Source organism: Sciurus carolinensis, chromosome 8 (genome assembly GCF_902686445.1).
Source record: "Sciurus carolinensis chromosome 8, mSciCar1.2, whole genome shotgun sequence".
NCBI classification, from domain to species: domain Eukaryota; kingdom Metazoa; phylum Chordata; class Mammalia; order Rodentia; family Sciuridae; genus Sciurus; species Sciurus carolinensis.
This window is the reverse complement of record NC_062220.1, coordinates 46,289,051-46,307,138: the sequence shown is the minus strand read 5'-3', so window position 1 is coordinate 46,307,138 and position 18,088 is coordinate 46,289,051. Positions and strand designations below refer to the sequence as shown.

The 18,088-nt window shown below is 38.7% G+C and overlaps 1 pseudogene; it reads left to right on the top strand.

Annotated features, from left to right (window-relative positions):
- The first annotated feature begins 15,713 nt into the window (after positions 1–15,713).
- LOC124991847 (replication protein A 32 kDa subunit-like) lies at positions 15,714–16,546 on the top strand (annotated as a pseudogene).
- Positions 16,547–18,088: the final 1,542 nt, after the last annotated feature.

Genomic DNA, 18,088 nt, shown 5'->3' with positions numbered 1-18,088 from the left:
GAATATGTAATAAGTAGTACAATACCATTTACTATAATCTTGCCATTTATTTTGCTATACTGAGGATTGAATCCAGGGATACACATGTGCCAGACAAGTTCTCTGCAACTAACATTTCCAGTCCTGTGGTTCTTATTTTGTTTTTCTTTTGAAACATGGTCTCACTAAGTTACCTAGGCTGTTCTCGAATTTGGCCTGCCAGGTAGGTGGGATTACAGGTATGTGTCTTGGCACTCTGTTTAATTTGTTATTTTGAAACCACACTATGAATAGTGCTTATGGCTTAAGAGAAACCAGTGAAAGAGACTCTGATAAACACAACTCTTACAATGTCCCTGAGGAAATTTTCTTAAATTTGAAAGGAAAAACATAAAAGAAAATTTCATGTAAAAAGGATAGATGCATCAAATTCAATTTATGGAGCAAGTTGTTACAGAAAAAGCCCTAATTATGAAATCAGGAGACTGGAGTCCAAATCCAGCCTCTCAGCTGGTCTGTGGCAGTAAACATTGAGCAGGAACCTCAATGTCATAAACCACTCTGATGTGACACCTGTTGTAACACACCATTGTAACTCACTTAATAACGTCTCACTCAACTTTCCCCTGAATGTGTGGTCAGATGATTATCTCTATCTTACAAATCAGTGCACTGAGGCTCAGAGAAACTCAACCATTGACAAAAGTCAGAGAGCAGTCAAGAGGCTGAATTTGCACTCTGATCTTCTGATTTCATATCTAGGGCTCTCTCCCTGACAACTTATTCCATAAATTGAATTTGATGCACTCATCATTTTTACATGAAGTTTTCTTTGGTGTTTTTTCTTTCAAATTTAAGTAATCTCCTACAAAACAATCACATCTTGAAACTGATAAATATGAGATACAAGGAAGGGAAAAAAAAAAAAAAGAGGAACTAGAGGACAATGAAGTTGGTAAGACTAGCACAACCATAAAGGATTCCAGTAAAACCATTTTATTCTTAACAAAGTATGCTAAAGCAAGTGTGATTTCACCTGAGCTACAGATGGTACATTGTACCTGAGGTACAGATGGTACATTCCAACCTGTCCAGCATAAGTCCAGGTGTGGTCTCTTGTCTGCCAGCTATCAAAGGAACTCTGGACTGACAGTTTTATTTATTTATTTTTTTGAAAAAAAAATTTTTTTTTGTTGTAGATGGACACCATATCTTTATTTTATTTTATTTTTTTATGTAGTGCTGAGGATCGAACCAGTGCCTCACACATACTAGGCAAGTGCTCTGCCACTGAGCTCCAGCCCCAGCCCTGGGCAGACAGTTTTAGAACAAGGATTCCTGCTTGCCTAAGCAGAGAGAGTGGAACTGCCAACGAAGTGGGCAGGACAGAGTACCTCTCTCCTGAGGTGATCTGATAGAGCCATAGGGCCTGACATTCACCTTCAGACAAGGCCAGTGCTCCCAACAGGTCTGAGAGTGGGAGAGGTCAAGGAATCAAAGCAATTTAATCAAAGCAGGACTTACGGGATCAGTAGAACTTACATTTTTAAAATGCAGCAGTGTGAAATGGTGAGAAAAAAAACCAAAGTTACCTCGAGGCCTATGAGGCAGGTCACCTGGACCCTCTAGTCCTGGATCTTTCACTGAGGAGCAGGGTGAGTTTGGGCAAATCTCATCACTTTTGGGGCTTCCATTTTTCACAGGAGCTTAAATTTCATGATTTATTTCTCTCCCAACATCCCTTCTCTCATTATGGTGTGTTTTGCAAGGAGGTCCCTAATTTGCCAGTAGATCTGAAAATTCAGGACTGAGGTAAATCTAAACAGTTGCTCACTGGGCCATTTCAAGACTGGGGATAAAAGAACTTTTCCCTCAAATATCCATTGATGATTTTGCTTCATCCGTGATCATCCTGATTTGACTGGATCACCAAAAGCAGTTTTGAGAGAATTGAAAATTTTATGAATTTTTCCTCAAGATGGACTCAAGAAATATTTAAATAAAGAAGTATTATGGAGCTGGAGAAATAAAGAGAACTGGTGAAAGAGGACCCTGTAGAGACAAGACTGGGTTGAAGTCTAGCAGAAATCCTCTGAAGAAGTGTTGAGTGGAAATCAGAGAAAGACGTATTCATTTATTCAACAAACTGGGTGCTTATCAAGTTCAAGGCTTCATGCTGGTTAGTTAACATTTGATTACTGTCTTCAAGAGCTTTTACGTTCAAGATGATACAAAAATATATACATGTATGAGAGTACAGGGTATAAAACATAAAGTTTCATTCAAAATACTGGAGGAGAGAAAGATGTCACTATAGTCAGAGCATAACACCTTCCAGTGACCAAAAATGTCAGGAAATGTCATGTGAACCCAAGTGCAATTCGAGCTCACTGAAGGTAGGCCAGGTGAAGGAAGTGAAAAGGTAGCCCAACTGCAAACCAAAGAGAAGAAATGTACTCATTCTGTCGGGTTCCTGGCCTAAGCAATATCAGAATTTAGACTTTCGGATCTGGGCACCTCAGCCCAGGCTGCCACCCTTTGTTCCTGAGTGGTTCTGCAGGCAAAGCAGAGCTTCTGTTCTGAGAGCATCTGGCCATTTCAGTCATGCAGTCAAATCATGGTTTTATGAAAGAAAGTTAAATCATGTTTTCCATGGCATATTGAAGTGATTAAAAGCTTGGAGTGGTCAGTGGGATTCTAACTTATCTCAGGAGCATGTTTGAAGAAAGGTTTCCTTCTAAAGGTGGAGCCCAATGCAGGGGGGGGTGTGGTAAGACCCAGGATTGGGCTCAAGCCCCAGCTCTATCACTCACTCACACAAAACCTTGATCCAACACTGACCACTTGAAGCCTTGGTTTCCCTGTCTGTACCATGGGGTTTATAGAGGCTGCTCTGCCTACTTACTGGATTCTTATGTGGTCACGTTGGGTTAGTATTTTCCTCTATCTTCATAGAAGGAATAGCTTATGAATCTTTTACTTTTTAACCCCTAACCCATAACACTGCACAGACCAGACACTTGATAAATTAAATTCAATTCTGTTGCCTTTAAATAAGCCACATTGGGCATTGCTATGACCTCTTTTAAAAGTGCAGATTTGACTGTCCCAGGGGCCACTTATCCCTTTGGCCCATCATACCAGATCAAGATGCACAACTCTGATGAAGTACAGTTTAGTCCTCCTCCTCTGTAACCATGGATGGTTATATCATACTATTTTCCTGCGGTCCCCATTCATCTGTACACACACAATGTCATTTGTCATATAAAAGGATTTGCCCTGCAAGGTCCTAGGGTCTGTTCTGCGTTAGCTAACAACTATCCACCAAGGGACAGCTTAGAACACTGCTAAGCAGGAAATCACATTGTAAATGATTTGTTTTATTTTAGTCTTGTCATCTTGTGTGGCTCTGCATTGCTTTATCTGGGCTGTGGAAATAGCATTGAGTGTGAGTGGTCAGAATCAAGCCGTGTTCTCTCGCTTCATCATATTTGGCACATTTTCTCGCTGGACAAATCCAGTGGACATTTTGCAGACCTGCTAATCTCAGGAAGACTGAAGTTTTTAGAAGGCTGCTTTTCATATTTAGGGGTAAGTGGCAAGGGGAGGAAATGCTCACTACTGTTTGGGTATGTTTTCTTAGCTTGGCAAAGAATTATAACTTAATGGGATTGATTAATGACTCACACAGGAGACACAGTCCAGTAGTTTGGGTTGAATGAGGCTGAATGCCTATTTTGCTTTTCAATCTCCCAAGATCTTTAGCAGTTGTAAAGTATCTACTTCCCCAGTTTACTTTTGGGAGTAGATTATGTCGATAAAAAATTGTACTTTGAGTGGAACTTACTGTACTATCTCTGCAGCCTTCTGGACAATGTCACTCCACCAAGAATACTATGTTCAATTTCATAGAGAGCATTTCAGTTATCTTGATAACTTGGATTTCTGAAGTTTTATTATTTGATCTGATGGTACTTGCTTCTAGAACATTTCATTAGGGAAGGGCAGAATGTCATACTGGCTTGGGGCAGAAGTTAGTACCTTAGCAAAAAGATAAAACTCAGGGTGAGTGCCAGAGGCTTAGGTCAACTCATTCAACCTTGGCATACTCCATCATGATGGTTAGGTGGGTTTCTATGGATCTTTCCAGAACCTCTTTCTACTCAAAGTGCAAGTCCCTTAAGCACAGACACCACAACTTACCATAATTTGGTTCCTGTACTATTGGGGTTTGATTTGTGTGACACTTGTTAATAAGTTAATGTAACATTTATACAACAGACAGTTGAATGTGTTCTACATGAGAAAGGCACTGATGTGAGCCCATCCAAGCTCCCACCTTTATGGAACTTATTTTCTAGTGCTAGAGAAAGCAATTCATGAATAATCAAATACATATTCAGAATGGTATTAGTTGCTATGAGTGCTATGAAAAAAAAAAAAAAAAAGAAGCAGGTCGAAGGAATTGAGAGGCACAGAGTCATGTTTGAATCAGGCAACCAGGAAAGGTCATTGGAGGAAGTGCCATCTGAGCAGAGGCCTGAATGCAGAGAGGAAGGAAGCTGTGGAGATGGGTATCCAGGGGAAGTGCATGTCAGACAGATAGACAAAGCAAGTAAAGGGCAATGAGGGACTATGGTTAAGAAACTGACTCTGGAATTTAGCTGGCAGGGTTCAAATCCTGGCTCTGTCAATTTTATATCTCTGCATGGAATAATAAAGGTAATAGCTGGTATTCATTAAGTATTTACAATGTGTCATTTAAAATACTGAGTCTTTTACATGAGCTCTCTTAATTCTTACATTAGCCTTGCAAAATCAGTACAATTATTCATCCCATTCAACCAACAAGTAAAGAAGGCATAAAGAGGTTAGGGAAGAGTAACATCAGGATTCAATCCCTACTTAACTTGAGAGCCAGTAGTTTTCATACAAAATAAAATGTGGAATGAGCATAGCTAGATGTGGGAAAATTGGTTCCCTTTGCAGTTTCTCCTTTTCCTGCCACTGAACCTGTTCTCCTCCCTGCTGAGGGCCTTCTGAGGTGGTTTGGGAAGAGAGTAACCACACATTACCACCTCTTGTTCTGGATCTTCCCCTATAAAAATCATTCCTGGTTCCTAATCCTTAGAGAACGCCATCTTGGTTTAAGGAAAGTGGCATAAGTGCCTGTGGGAATTGTGACTTAGTAGAAACAGAAGAAATGATCTTTGCTTTGCAAATCATCAGCTGTGTGACCTAGGCCAAACCATGGGGTCTCTGAGCCTCAGAATCCCCTACATAGAATAGATTGATAATGTTTCTAGTGCATCCCTCACCTAATGTCATTTCTCCTGTGCAAATCAAATAAGGTCATACATGATGATGTAAATTGTAATACATAAGCTATATTTGATCACAGCATATTGTTATAAATATGCAAACATCCTGTGATGTTTAATTTCTTTGTTATTAGAATACATTATTGTAACAACCTTTTGGTCCTGTTTTGTATTTCCATCTCTAATGTCATGCCCTCCTATTCCTTCCAATTCTTCAAATTTCATTTCTCAGGACAATAAAAATATTCCTTGGACTTTCACCAACAGTTTAAAACTTTATTCTCTGGAAACTAGATAAATTAGAGCAGTTTGTACCTTTTGAAATTGAAGCTATTTGACTGTAATTTCTACCACATGTATTTATTTTGTTGTACAAAATAATCTTAGTTAACCAGAATTCTAGGAGGAATGAGGTTTTAAGTAACTAATTCTTGGCTAACTAAAAAGCAAAAATGAATTTATAAACTCCTCTCTCTTTTTATACTATAGAAAATATTTTTGAAACACATAGGCTACTCCTCTGATTTAGACGGTAAAGTCTAGTGATCCTAATCATGTGTGTGCCCATGTACAGTGTGTAATTATTTTATGGAGAACAGGATTGCCATTTTGAGCATCACTGCTCAAAACATTGTACAAAATTATATACAATGTTGCAGTTGTGGGCAACATAGGAATTGAGTTGCACATGAAATGTCCCTGGACCAACACCTGGAGGAGTGAAGACTCATTACAAAGCATTAAAAAGGTATTAAAGCTACATGGTGGTTGAAGGCTCAGGCTCAATGCCAGTTCCCCTGGGTTGGAATCCTGGTTTGGTTACTTAGTAACTCTGTGGCTTTGGATAAATTACTTACCGTATTTGAGTTCTTAATTTTTTCATTGGTAAATGAAGATAATAACATCTACTTCATAGACTAATTCCAGGAAAGAGAATGACTGATGCATTGGTGCCCTGCAAAGGTAGGAATGCTTGCTATTGTGGGTTGTGATGAGAACTTAGTATGTCTTTAACATATTAATTCTGAACAATTCTAGGAAACATGTAGTTATTATCCCTATATTACAGATGAGAAAACTGAAGAATAGACATAGTGAGTAACTTGCCTGAGGTCACTCAACTTGTTCTAATGGGCTGACAACCTATCCTGCATCTGGATGCCTCCAAATCCACCGTCCTAACCACCATCCTAAACTTGTATTTCCTGATCTCAGTCCTTATCACCTTTCTTTACCTTTTTTCAGTACCTTTCCAAGGTATTGAGCAGTCAAAATTAGAGATCTGATTGCTTAATTCCACTTAATGGGGGTTTTGAGTGCTGTGGGAGTAGCCTTGATTAAATTCTTTTAAAATTCATATTTCTTCTGTGTGAAGACTACTAAGGTAATCATAAGAGTGACCTTGCTGAACTGGATTCTGCTTGGCTTTGGAATATATGTTCTGGGAAACTTTTTTTTTTTTTTTTTTTTTTTTTCAGTTAATGTGCTACCTCCTTAGACTTCTTCCAGAAGTCCAGGGTATTCTTAATGGAACATCGAACAGTTCGCTCCTGTGTGGATGAATATTGCTCTCACTCCACATGGGACTTGACTTGGTACCTGTGAAGATGGGGGATAGGGTGGAGAAAGGTGGTATGAACAAGTCTGCCTTTTCCAGTCATGGCAATGGGTCATGGCTGCGTTTTAAGAGAAGGGAAAATCACTTTTGCATCCCAAGGTATAAAACTATGATTCATGCTGGAATTGGTTCAGAATGTTGGTTAAATAATCCAGATTGACAACTGAAGCTAAAAGATCTTGGGAAGACAAAGTAGAGAGTTGGAACGCAGAGAGAGATATATAAGAAGCTTAAAATCATTGGGAAAATGTGGTCAAGTAAGAAAAAGAGCATAGGAAAAGCAGAGTACATAACATTAAAAACAAACCAACCAAAGAAGTGTTTTTCAAGTGACTTTCCTGATCTCCTTAGATAATCCTAGGAACTCCATACTCCTTACCCAGGGAATTAATGGGATATCCAAAGAAAACCAACCTCTCCTTGTAAACAAAGTGGAAATTTCCTTCTTTCCAAAAGGGTCCCAGTTCCAGCCATAGAGGAAGCAAAGAGGCGAAAACACATTTCTGCCTGAAATGACCTCCTATTTTAAGAAAAAACAACAGCCCCAAAAGAAGGAAAGGAAAAACAAAGTTCCACCCAGAAGGAAATTGTATGTAAACAGCCCAAAGGGAGCCTGAGATGGAAAGGGCTGGAATACTGAAATAAGCAATGAGTGAAAGGCATCATTAGCCTCTGACAATGTCAGAATCTGAACTTTGGGACAACTGCTTTGTGATTGACAAAAAGGGGTCGGGGGTGGGAGGAACCAGACAAAAGCAAGCTGGCTGAAAAGTCCCCTCGGCAGCCTGGAAACTTTGATCTTTGAAGTTTGCCTATTTTTTCAAGACTCTTGCTAGTGTGTAACCCAGGGAAGATCAGCAACCACAAAATGTTGGCTATAATTTTCTGCAATTTGTCACATGCCCTCTCTAAGCCCTGGTGAGATGGTTTCCTTTTGTTTTTAAGCTGCATCCTGAATGGTAGCAAGGTAGTTCAGGCAAGATAAGAGCAAATTGGAATCTTCCTTCAATTTTCCTAAGCCTGGAGGCTATATTAACTGAAGGCCTATTTTTTCTTTTTCTACATATGTATTTTGTTTGGCCCACACAGCATTAACTTTCCTCCTCTTTTTGGATTGAACATTTAAAAATTAACAGATTCCAAGTGAAGGATTTATTTTTATTTACTCTAGCAAAAATCAGATGGCACAGATCCCAGTAGGGCAATGTCTTCTGAAACTGAGTACCTGCCTCCCCACGTAGATGGGGCATACACTTGACATCCCACTTGATTTTGTCATCTGTTTACCCTTCCATGGGGATTTCTATTGGGGTCTAAGCTGATCCATAGACATCTTTGGGGTATCTCCTGTTTAATACAGATTTGTAACAGCCTGCTGGGAGGGATGCTGAGGCTGTGTTTGAGCATGGTGTAGAGTTATAATTGGTCGTGGATCCTCTCTTGGGACACAGAGGGAGTAGTAGTGGTAGCACATATGCTCTGTATTCCCTATATGATGAATCCTGTCTTCATCTTGCCTTTAAATAGTATCCACCCCACTTCTTAGCACACTTTATCTACATCACACTCCCCAAATCTGGAAGTGTTCATTTAATCTCTAAACCTATACTAAAATCTCCCATATAAAATCTCACTCACTTTGTATAAATCTCATTCCACTCACCTTCTTTCATGGACCCTCAACCTCTTCACAAACAACTCCTGGTGTAGTTCAACAAAGCCTCAAATACATAAGCGAGAAGTACATTAATCAATTGTAGCACATATTTTAAGATGGCAGATGAAGTATTCTTCCATTCATTTCCTTGTCTGTCGGTCATTCTGTCCATCCATCCTTTTAGCCATTTCCCAGGACTCCCAGCTGCTTTCCATAGGAACTAAGCCTGCAGGTACTCTCTCCTTGGCTCTAAGTGGCTTTCACATTCTCATCATGGTTCTCTACCTACTGCTCCTTGGCTATTCCTTATAATTCAGTGGAGGCCAGTATGTAACCAACCCTTTCACACAAAATGGCCTGCCAGAAGTCCAGGGGTGAATTACTTTTCAAAAGTCTCCAACCCTTAAATGAAACCTCTTTGGTGCTTTTAGGGATTCTGTTGTTGGAACCACAAGGACCCTTCAGAAAAATACTTGGAGCCAGCTGGTCCCTGCCATCATTGAAACCCAAGGGGAGGAGCTCCACGGTGAGGAACTGCTCCCTAGATGTCTTGAAGTTACTTGTATTTCAAAAGAATTCAGCTTACCACCTCTGTGGCTTTTAGCCTCTCTAATAAAGCAGTTTTTAAAAAGCTAAAAACGTAATCTGCCTTTTAAATCTGCTCTTCCTGCTGAGTCTAAATGGGGTTGCAGCAGAATGCCTGGCCAGCATTCGAGTCCCTGAAGTCAATCAGCTGAAATGGGGTTGCTTGGGGGTTTGAAATGTATTTGAAAACACTCCGGGGGTGGTGCAAAATAACTGAACAAAGGCGAATTACATGAAAGGAAGAAGCAGGTGGAAGCTGATAAAGCTAAAGAATCTCTTATATATTTTGGAAACATCAGAAACTGAGACAGGGTTGCTGACCTTAGAAGTTTATCTGTCTGATCAAAAAAAAAAAAAAGTTTTTCATTTGGCATTAGAAAGATTATGTTAATGAACATGGCTTCAAACATACAGCTTTGAATAGCCAAAGATATACAGACTACTTGAAGAAATACCCAAGTACCCAAAGAGGAACAAAGGCTAAAATATGTCATAGGCAAGGACGAGCATCACTATGATATTTTTTCAGTAGCTTTGCAGAGGACAGCATAGCAAATTTTCTTCATCCTATTGAAAAGGCAGAAGAGTTCTCTGAGAATTGACTTTGTGACAAAGCAAACTCTATCATTCTATTATAACCCACTGGAAAAAATCAACATAAACAGTACCATGGGAAAAAATCTACCATAAATAAACTGATAAAAAATTTATAAACAGAATTAAGATTGTGACATGCAATGGATTATATTCTTAATAATTTCCTGACAGGCAATGCATCTTTGGATCAAAGTCACTTAGAATAATGGTAACACATAAGGAAAGGTATGCAAATTTGGGATTACCCAACAAAGATACAATTTAACTGATAGGGTAAATTTGAATGATTCCCAAAGGACATCTCCCAGGGAATTAAAAAAGGGATAAGATCAGTTTCCCAGTAAATTTGCTCATTGGAGTTACATGAGCTGCCTTAAAATTTTACTTGGCCAAACTGAACTGTACACTTACAAGGGAGAAAAATTTAGAAATGTGAAGTATACTGCTAAAACATAAATTTCTATGCAAGAGGGTATTTGACATCACCTTTCTTATACTTCTTTTCTGTGGGGAAGAGAGAGATAACAAGCTAGCAGTTCTTGTTCTCATTGTTGGATGATGGTATGGAGGTATAAACTTGAAAATACTGCTGCCAGGACTCAATTGCTTGCTACCCTTTGAAGGCCAACGTGTGTGCTAAAAGAAATGCCTCAGAACACTTGAGAAGGTGGGTGCATATGAGTAAATTGCAAGGGATTGAAGTATTGGTTTGGATAAGAATGGAAAAATTCAGATGCTTAGCCAAGGCAGTTCCAAATGACTTTGATCTGTATATCTCAGGAGAACAAGCTTGTGCCATTCCAGCGTTTTCTGGTTTTGGCCGGGCAAAGCATATAGTAAAGAAATAAATAAAAAATAAAACCCAAAGTTTGTAATGGGTTTTTAGAGTTTCTACTCCTGGCTGCAAATGGGAAACAAAAGGCAAATAGATATTGTCTCAAAAATGCTAAGCCAGGCCTTTTCTAACCTCAAAAAAACATTGGGGTTTGATTAGGTTCAGATTTGGGGCAAGTTTCAGGATAGTGTTTGTTCTAGCAACTTCCTCCCCATCTCTGTGGAAAGTCTGTTGGAGTCTGTTGTGGTTCTGGAAGCCATGCTCTGAAGGCTCTAGGCTACGGCGTCATGAGACAGGCTCCAATCTATCATTTGCGCCTCTGCCCACGCTTCCTTCAGTGTGTTCCTTGGAACTGGGCCTCGCTCCCCTGCATGATCCTTTACACGACTAAGGACAACCCAGACCCTTTCTCATCCAGTTCTTTCTGGTAGAGCCTCTTACTTCCTCCTACCTCCAAGACTCTCCTTCCTTTACCTCCCACCTTCAAGCATCTACTTTGAGCTCCTGCAAAGAGGCAGATGTCTCATTTCTGCCTTCAGTTGAGCTTCATTCCACTCCTCAAGCCATGCCTTAGACCTGGAGGGATTCCTCATGTCCAATCAGTGAGTTCTTTTGGTTGCATCATTCATTCAGATCTGGAACCCACTGCTATCTAGGATATATGTCTTCCAGAAGGAAAAAGTATGCTATCTTTATATAAAATAAAAGGGAGTGGAGGCTGGTGGTATAGTTCAGTGGTAGAGCATATGCTTTTGCATGTGTAGAACTCTGGGCTCCATCTCCAGCACCAAAAAATGAATACATTTCCAAAAAAGGAGACAGAAAATTAATATTTTGTGAGAGCCTAATATTCTCTAAGCACTGTATTAGCTTTATGTAGGCTATTGAAACTTAACATCCATATAATAGTACGCAACTCATATTTTCATAAAGGTCAAAAGAGGTAATTGATGTCAGATACTTAGCACAGGGTATGGCACACAGAACTCAATAAACATGGGTTGTTATTATTATTCTTTAACTTTCTTCTTCGGAAGGAAGGAACTCATCAATCTGTGCCTTTTACTGAGGGTCTCCTACAATGCTTTATTATTTATAGGGCTCTATAAATGTTTGTTGAATGACTAATAAATGAGCTCTTACCGGAAGCATCTCACTACTATTACTAATTTTTCTTGTTAACAAGATTTTTTTTAATAATTTATGTTCCTTTATAAAACCTTAGTTTTGAAGAATAATATGATATCAACATGGTCCAGATAAGGCAATAATTTCCCATATATTTCATCTTTGGTTTTCTTTCTTCATCTTATATTATTATCCCTGAATTCTAATAAGCTATGTACTTATTCTGTTTAGATGAATACAAATATATTACTTTAATACCTTGTTTGATAAACCCAGTCAGAAGATGTAATGATTTGCAGATATAGAAACTAGCTTGAAATCTAGCCATCTTACACAAAAGTGTAAGAACATAGACCATCGCTTGAAAAAAATTTAAAAATAAAATAAAATTGAGAAAGCCAATATAGGCAAATGTAGGGACAGCAATGATTTGGAATGAAGTCATATAAAGTGCTCTCCAGGGCCCTTCTGACCCTAATATTAACATTATGTGGTTTTATTTGATAACAACAACTTACATTTATATTGTTCTTTCAATCTTTCAAAAATTCTTTTATATTTTCCTATTTAGTATAGGAATACTGCACTAGTAGAAACACACGGAATATGTGAGAAAGAAGAAATACATAGGCCCAATTCTATATATTCTTTTTAAAAAATGTAATTCACCTTATTCTGTTGAATAGTTAATCACAAATGTTTAAATTAAATTTAATGTACTATTTAACCTCATAGAATGTTAGAAGGGAAAGATCTAGGAAAACTTGTGGTCACCTTATTCATTATGGATAAGGAAAGGTGAGAGAACCAATCCAATATCATTGGCTTTGTGCTGAGATCTCTGAACTCACAACAGGGTGCTCTTCACAAGACATCGTTTTCACTGAATTGCTTGCTTGCTTGCTTGGTAATACTGACAGTCCCATTCAACTCAATCTCTCGGCAAAACGGAAAGATATAAGTAATGATGATGGAGTCTACAATCAGAGAAAGAGGAAATTTTGCTAAAAAAATTTTGAAAAACTGAAGTGATTTCTGCTCTGTACCTTTATTTTACAAAGGTTCTGGATCACGTGTCGTATACATTCAGGGGAAAATCTACTTATACTTATCTCCCCCAGGTTTCCCTTCACCTTCAATTTAATGTTTACATTTTTGCTTATATTCTTTTAAACTTATGCAGTATCTCATTTTGTAAAAATATATTATGGAATTCTATTTGTCCCAAAACTTTAAGTATTAAGTTTAGAAGTTTGTAAAGACTGTTACACTAGTTCTGAATTTATCCTCAAGAGAGGCAATGCTAGGGATTAGAAATTCTTAATCCTTAATTTATTTTTGTGCTAGAAAACTAACATAGTTTTATGTACTGACATTTAAAGTTTGAATGGTACATTAGTGTAATTTTCAAGATTTCAACATGAACATCTATTTCATTTTTTTAAAAGACTGTAAAATTACTTCTCTTTTTGGGTATGATAAATTCTCATTGCAGCGTGGAGTTTCTGATTTAAAAATTTAAAAAGTCTTTTGTAGACTTCATATGCTAAATATCAAACTAGGTGTCAAACTTTGTAAAAAATCTAAAGAAATTAGTGCTTTCAATTTTATTAGCATATAGAAGCAGGAATTCTGTGGCACACATTTGAATACTAAAAAATTTACAGTGATGTTAATGCAAAAGACATTTATCAACTCTAGAATGTAGAAATCACCCGGCTGGGTGCTGTGAGAGCCCCTTCCACTTAGAAGCTTATCACAAACTGGTAGATCAGGGAAAACAACAGACCCCCAGGGTAAGTAGTTTTGCTTTTGCATGCTACTCCATTTCTATTCTCAACTCTGCTAGCATAGAATGAAAGCAACCAGGAACAATACAAAAAAAGGGAGGAGAGTGGCCACGACCTGATAAACTTTACAGACTCTGAAGTTTGCATTTTGTGTAATTTTCATGTGTCACAAAATGTTATTTTTGTTTTGATTTTTTTTCAGCCATTCGGAAATGTTGAGAAGACATTCTGAGCTTCTGGGCGATACATAAGCAGGTGGTGGGCCAAATTTCACACTACATTTTGTGCCACATATACAAAGAAGAGGCCAATGTCATCACATACTTGGTTGACATACCGAGCAATAGAAAATTGAGTGTGGCATTTCAGAAACACCTGTTCGAGGGAAAGTCAAATCATACCAGGTCTCTCAGGTAATTTGACAATAAGGGAAATCTCTGATTGTCATTCCTAAATTGCTTCTATGTCTCCATACTATCTTCTGAATAATAAACAAAAATCAGTATTAATGAATTATAATATGTGGCAGTACTTTCAAATACCTCACTCGATTGTGCTTCTCTTTGTTGCGCTTCACAGATACCACACTGAAGTTTCACACTCTGAAGGCTTGTGACAACCTTGCTTCAGGCAAGTATACGGACACCAGTTTTCACAATAGCAGGTGCTTATCTGTGTCCCATTTTGGCAATTCTTGTAATATCTCAGACTTTTTCATTACCACTATATCTCTTATGGTGACCTGTGATCAGTGATCTCAATGGCACTATTATAATTGTTTTGGGGTGCAAAACTGTACCCATGAAGCCTAGGAACTTAATAAAGGTTGTATGTCCTGACTGTTCCTCAACCACCGGTTCCCCATCTCTCTCCCTCTTCTTGAGCCTTCCTGTTCCCTGAGACACAACAATACTGAAGTGAAGTCATTCAAAATCTTGCAATGGCCTCTAAGTAGTGAAGTAAAAGGAAGATTTCCACATTTTTCATTTTAAATCAAAAGCTAGAAATGATTAAGTTTGGTGAGGAAAGAATGTCAAAAGCTGAGACTTGGGCTGGGGTTGTGGCTCAGTGGTAGAGTGCTCGCCTAGCATGGGTGAGGCCCTGGGTTGGATCCTCAGCAACACATAAAAATAAAAATAAAGGTATATGTCCACCTACAACTAAAACAAAATAATAAAAAAAAAAAGCTGAGACTTTAAGGTAGTGCTCTTGTACCAAACAGGTAGCTACCTAGTAAAAGAAAAGTTCTTGAAGGAAATTAAAAGTGTTACTCTAGTGGTTGCATGAATGATAAGAAGGTGAAGCAGTCTTATTTCTGATAAGAAACGTTCCAGTGGCCTGGAGTACAGATCCACCATAATAGTTTCTTAAGCCAAGTTTTAGCAAGAACCTAACTCTCTTTACTTCTCTGAAAGCTGAGAAGTGAGGAAGCTGTACAAAAAAAGTCTGAAGCTAGTGGAGGTTTGTTCATGGGGTTTAAGGAAAGAAGTCATCTCCATAACATGAAAATTCAAGGTGAAGCATCAAGTGCTGGGGTATATCTGCAGCCAGCTCTCCAGAATATCTGTGTAATATCATTGAGGAACACTACACAACAGATTTCAATGGGGATGAATCAGTTCTCTATTAGAAGAAGATGCCTTGTACGACTTGATAGCCAGAGAGAAGTCAATGTCTGGTTTTCAAGCTTCAAAGAACAGACTGGCTTTCTTGTTGGGGGCTCAGGTAGCTGGTGACTTTCTGTTGAAGCTAATGCTCTTTTCCCATTCTGAAAAATCCTATAGCCATTAAGAATTTTGTTAAATTTACTCTGTCTGTGCTCTTTAAATGAAACAACACAGCCTGGCTGACAGCACATCTGTTTACAACATGGTTTACTTAATATTTTAAGCCTACTGTTGAGACCTGCTGCTCAGAAAAAAAAAAAAAAAAGATTGCTTTCAAAATATTACTGCTCATTGACAATGCACTTAGTTACCCGAGAGCTCTGAAGGCAATGTATAGCAATATTAATGTTGTTTTCCTGTCTACTGACATAAAATCTGTTCTGTAGCCCATGGATTGAAGAGTAATTTCAACTTTCAAGTCTTATTATTTAAGAAATATGAGAGAAAAGTACAAACAATACTATCGTAGTAACAGGGTTCTGAGGTGTTCAGGAAACCCACCAGACCAGAACTTTCTGGACTTCTTTCCCAAAGAAATCACAACCAATATGTGGGGTAGTGAATTTGAAAGCTATAGCAGATCCACCACCTTTGGGGGGAGCCAGCAGCTACAATCAATCCCCAGGGGCTTTTGGATCATCAACGCCTTCTCAAACTAAAAAGAAATCAAGAACCTGAGCCCAGCACATTGTACCCTGTACCATACCTCAGCTGCTTTCTGCTACTCTGGTTGATGAAGTGTTCAAAATTAGGAATGTTGAAATTTCACAGGTCACTATTGTGGGAATAATCACACATGCAGAGAAGGCTCCAACCAATACTGTTTACAAAATAGATGACATGACAGCTGCACCCATGGATGTTCACCAGTGGGTGGACACAGATGACACCGGGGGTGAAAATACAGTAGTTCCTCCAGAAACATATGTAAAAGCGGCTGGCCACTTTAGGTCCTTTCAGAACAAAAAGAGCCTGGTGGCCTTTAAGATCATGCCCCTGGAGGATATGAACGAATTTACCATACATATCCTGGCAGTAGTCAACGTGCACATGGTGCTGAGCAAATCCAACAACCAGCCCTCAGGAGGGAGAACATCTATTAGCAATCCAGGAATGAGGGAAAGCAGGAAACTTCAGTGAGAGTAGCTTCATGCCAACAAATGGCCACACTGTGGCCCAAAACCAGGTGCTGAATTTGATTAAGGCTTGCCCAAGATCTGAAGGATTGAACTTTCAGGATCTCAGGACCCAGCTCCAACACATGCCTATAGTTTCAATCAAGCAAACTATGGATTTTCTTAGCAATGAGGAGCACATCTGTCCTACTGTGGGTGATGATCACTTTAAATCCACAGATGCAGAATAACTGGATCTCCTTGGGTACCCAAGATATTTCCAGCTGGATCTGTTTGCAGTCTGTTGCCTCCAGTTGTGCATATGTTTGGCCAGGTGACTTCAAGGAAGGAGATTAATCTGTAAAGGGTTTCAGCTTGCTTGAAACTTAGTAACTACTTTCAGTTTTTGTATTTTGTGGTTTTGAAGCTCAAAGGGAGATGGACAATTGACAGGGATGTAAACCAGGGTGGAATTTCTTAAGTTTCAAATAAGCTCATTAGGACACCAAGATAGATGGGATTAGAAGAGGGATGCTACCACGAGTTGGGCAGTTCCTTAACACCTGGGAGTTTCTGTTTTTGAATGTTTCCTGTTCGAAGACAATGAGCAGGATAAGTGTCTGTGGACAGAGCACCAGTCAAGGGACCCACTGGCCTGTTTTTGTTTCACATTCTGGTTCTGTGGTGTTATTTTCAAAATTGCATTTTCCTTCTCCTTCTTGCCTTGTCTGCTCTGAAGGTGGGTTTATATGAACATGAGGTTTAGCATGCTGACATCATAAGATGGAAGAGGGGAAGAAATGTTAAATAAACCAGTTCTGTCATTAAAATAATAAACAAGAAATACATTTCATAAGTTTATAGCTGCCTTAGATGGTGGTACCTCCGATGACTCTGGGCAAAAGACATTGAAAACCTTCTGGAAAGGATTTACCACTTTAGATGCCATTGAGAAAAGTTGTGATTTGTGGATGGAGATCAAAATACTATCATCAACAGGAATTTGAAAGAAGTTGATTCCAACTTCCATGGTTGACTTGGAGGGATTCAAGATGTTAGTGGAGGAAGTAGTTGCAGATGTGGTGGAAAGAGAAAGACAACTATACTTAGAAGTAGAGCCTGAAGATATTATGAATTGCTTTAATCTCATAATAAAACTTCAATGGATAAGTTATTGTTTCTTATAGCTGAGCAAAGAGAGTGGTTTCTTGAGGTGGTAACTATTCCTGGTGAAGATTCTGTGAACATTGTTGACATGACAACAAAGACCTTAGACTAATATATAACCTTAATTGATGGAGCAGTGGCAGGGTTTGAGTAGACTGACCCCAATTTTTAAAGAAGTTCTACTGTGGGTAAAATGCTATCAAGTAGCATCACATGCTACAGAGAAATTCCTGTGAAGGAAAGGGTCAATTGCTGCAAACTGAAATTACCACAGTCACCTCAACCTTCAATAACCGCTACTCTGATCAATCAGCAGCCATCAACATTGAGGATAGACCCTCTACCAGCAAGAAGCTTTCCACCACATCTGCAGTTACTTTCTCCATATCAAGTGAAATGTACTCAGATCTCTCATTAATTCACTCAACAAGTACTTGTTGTCTATGATTAAGCAGAAAATTACTGTTTTGGAATTTATGATTGTGAGCTTATATGGAGCTTGTAATGGAGTGTGTTTGTGTTTGTGCGTGTGTGTGTGTGTGTGAGAGAGAGAGAGAGAGAGAGAGAGAGAGAGAGAGAGAGAGCACAATAAAAGCAAGCATATACTAAATTAGTAGTAAATGCTG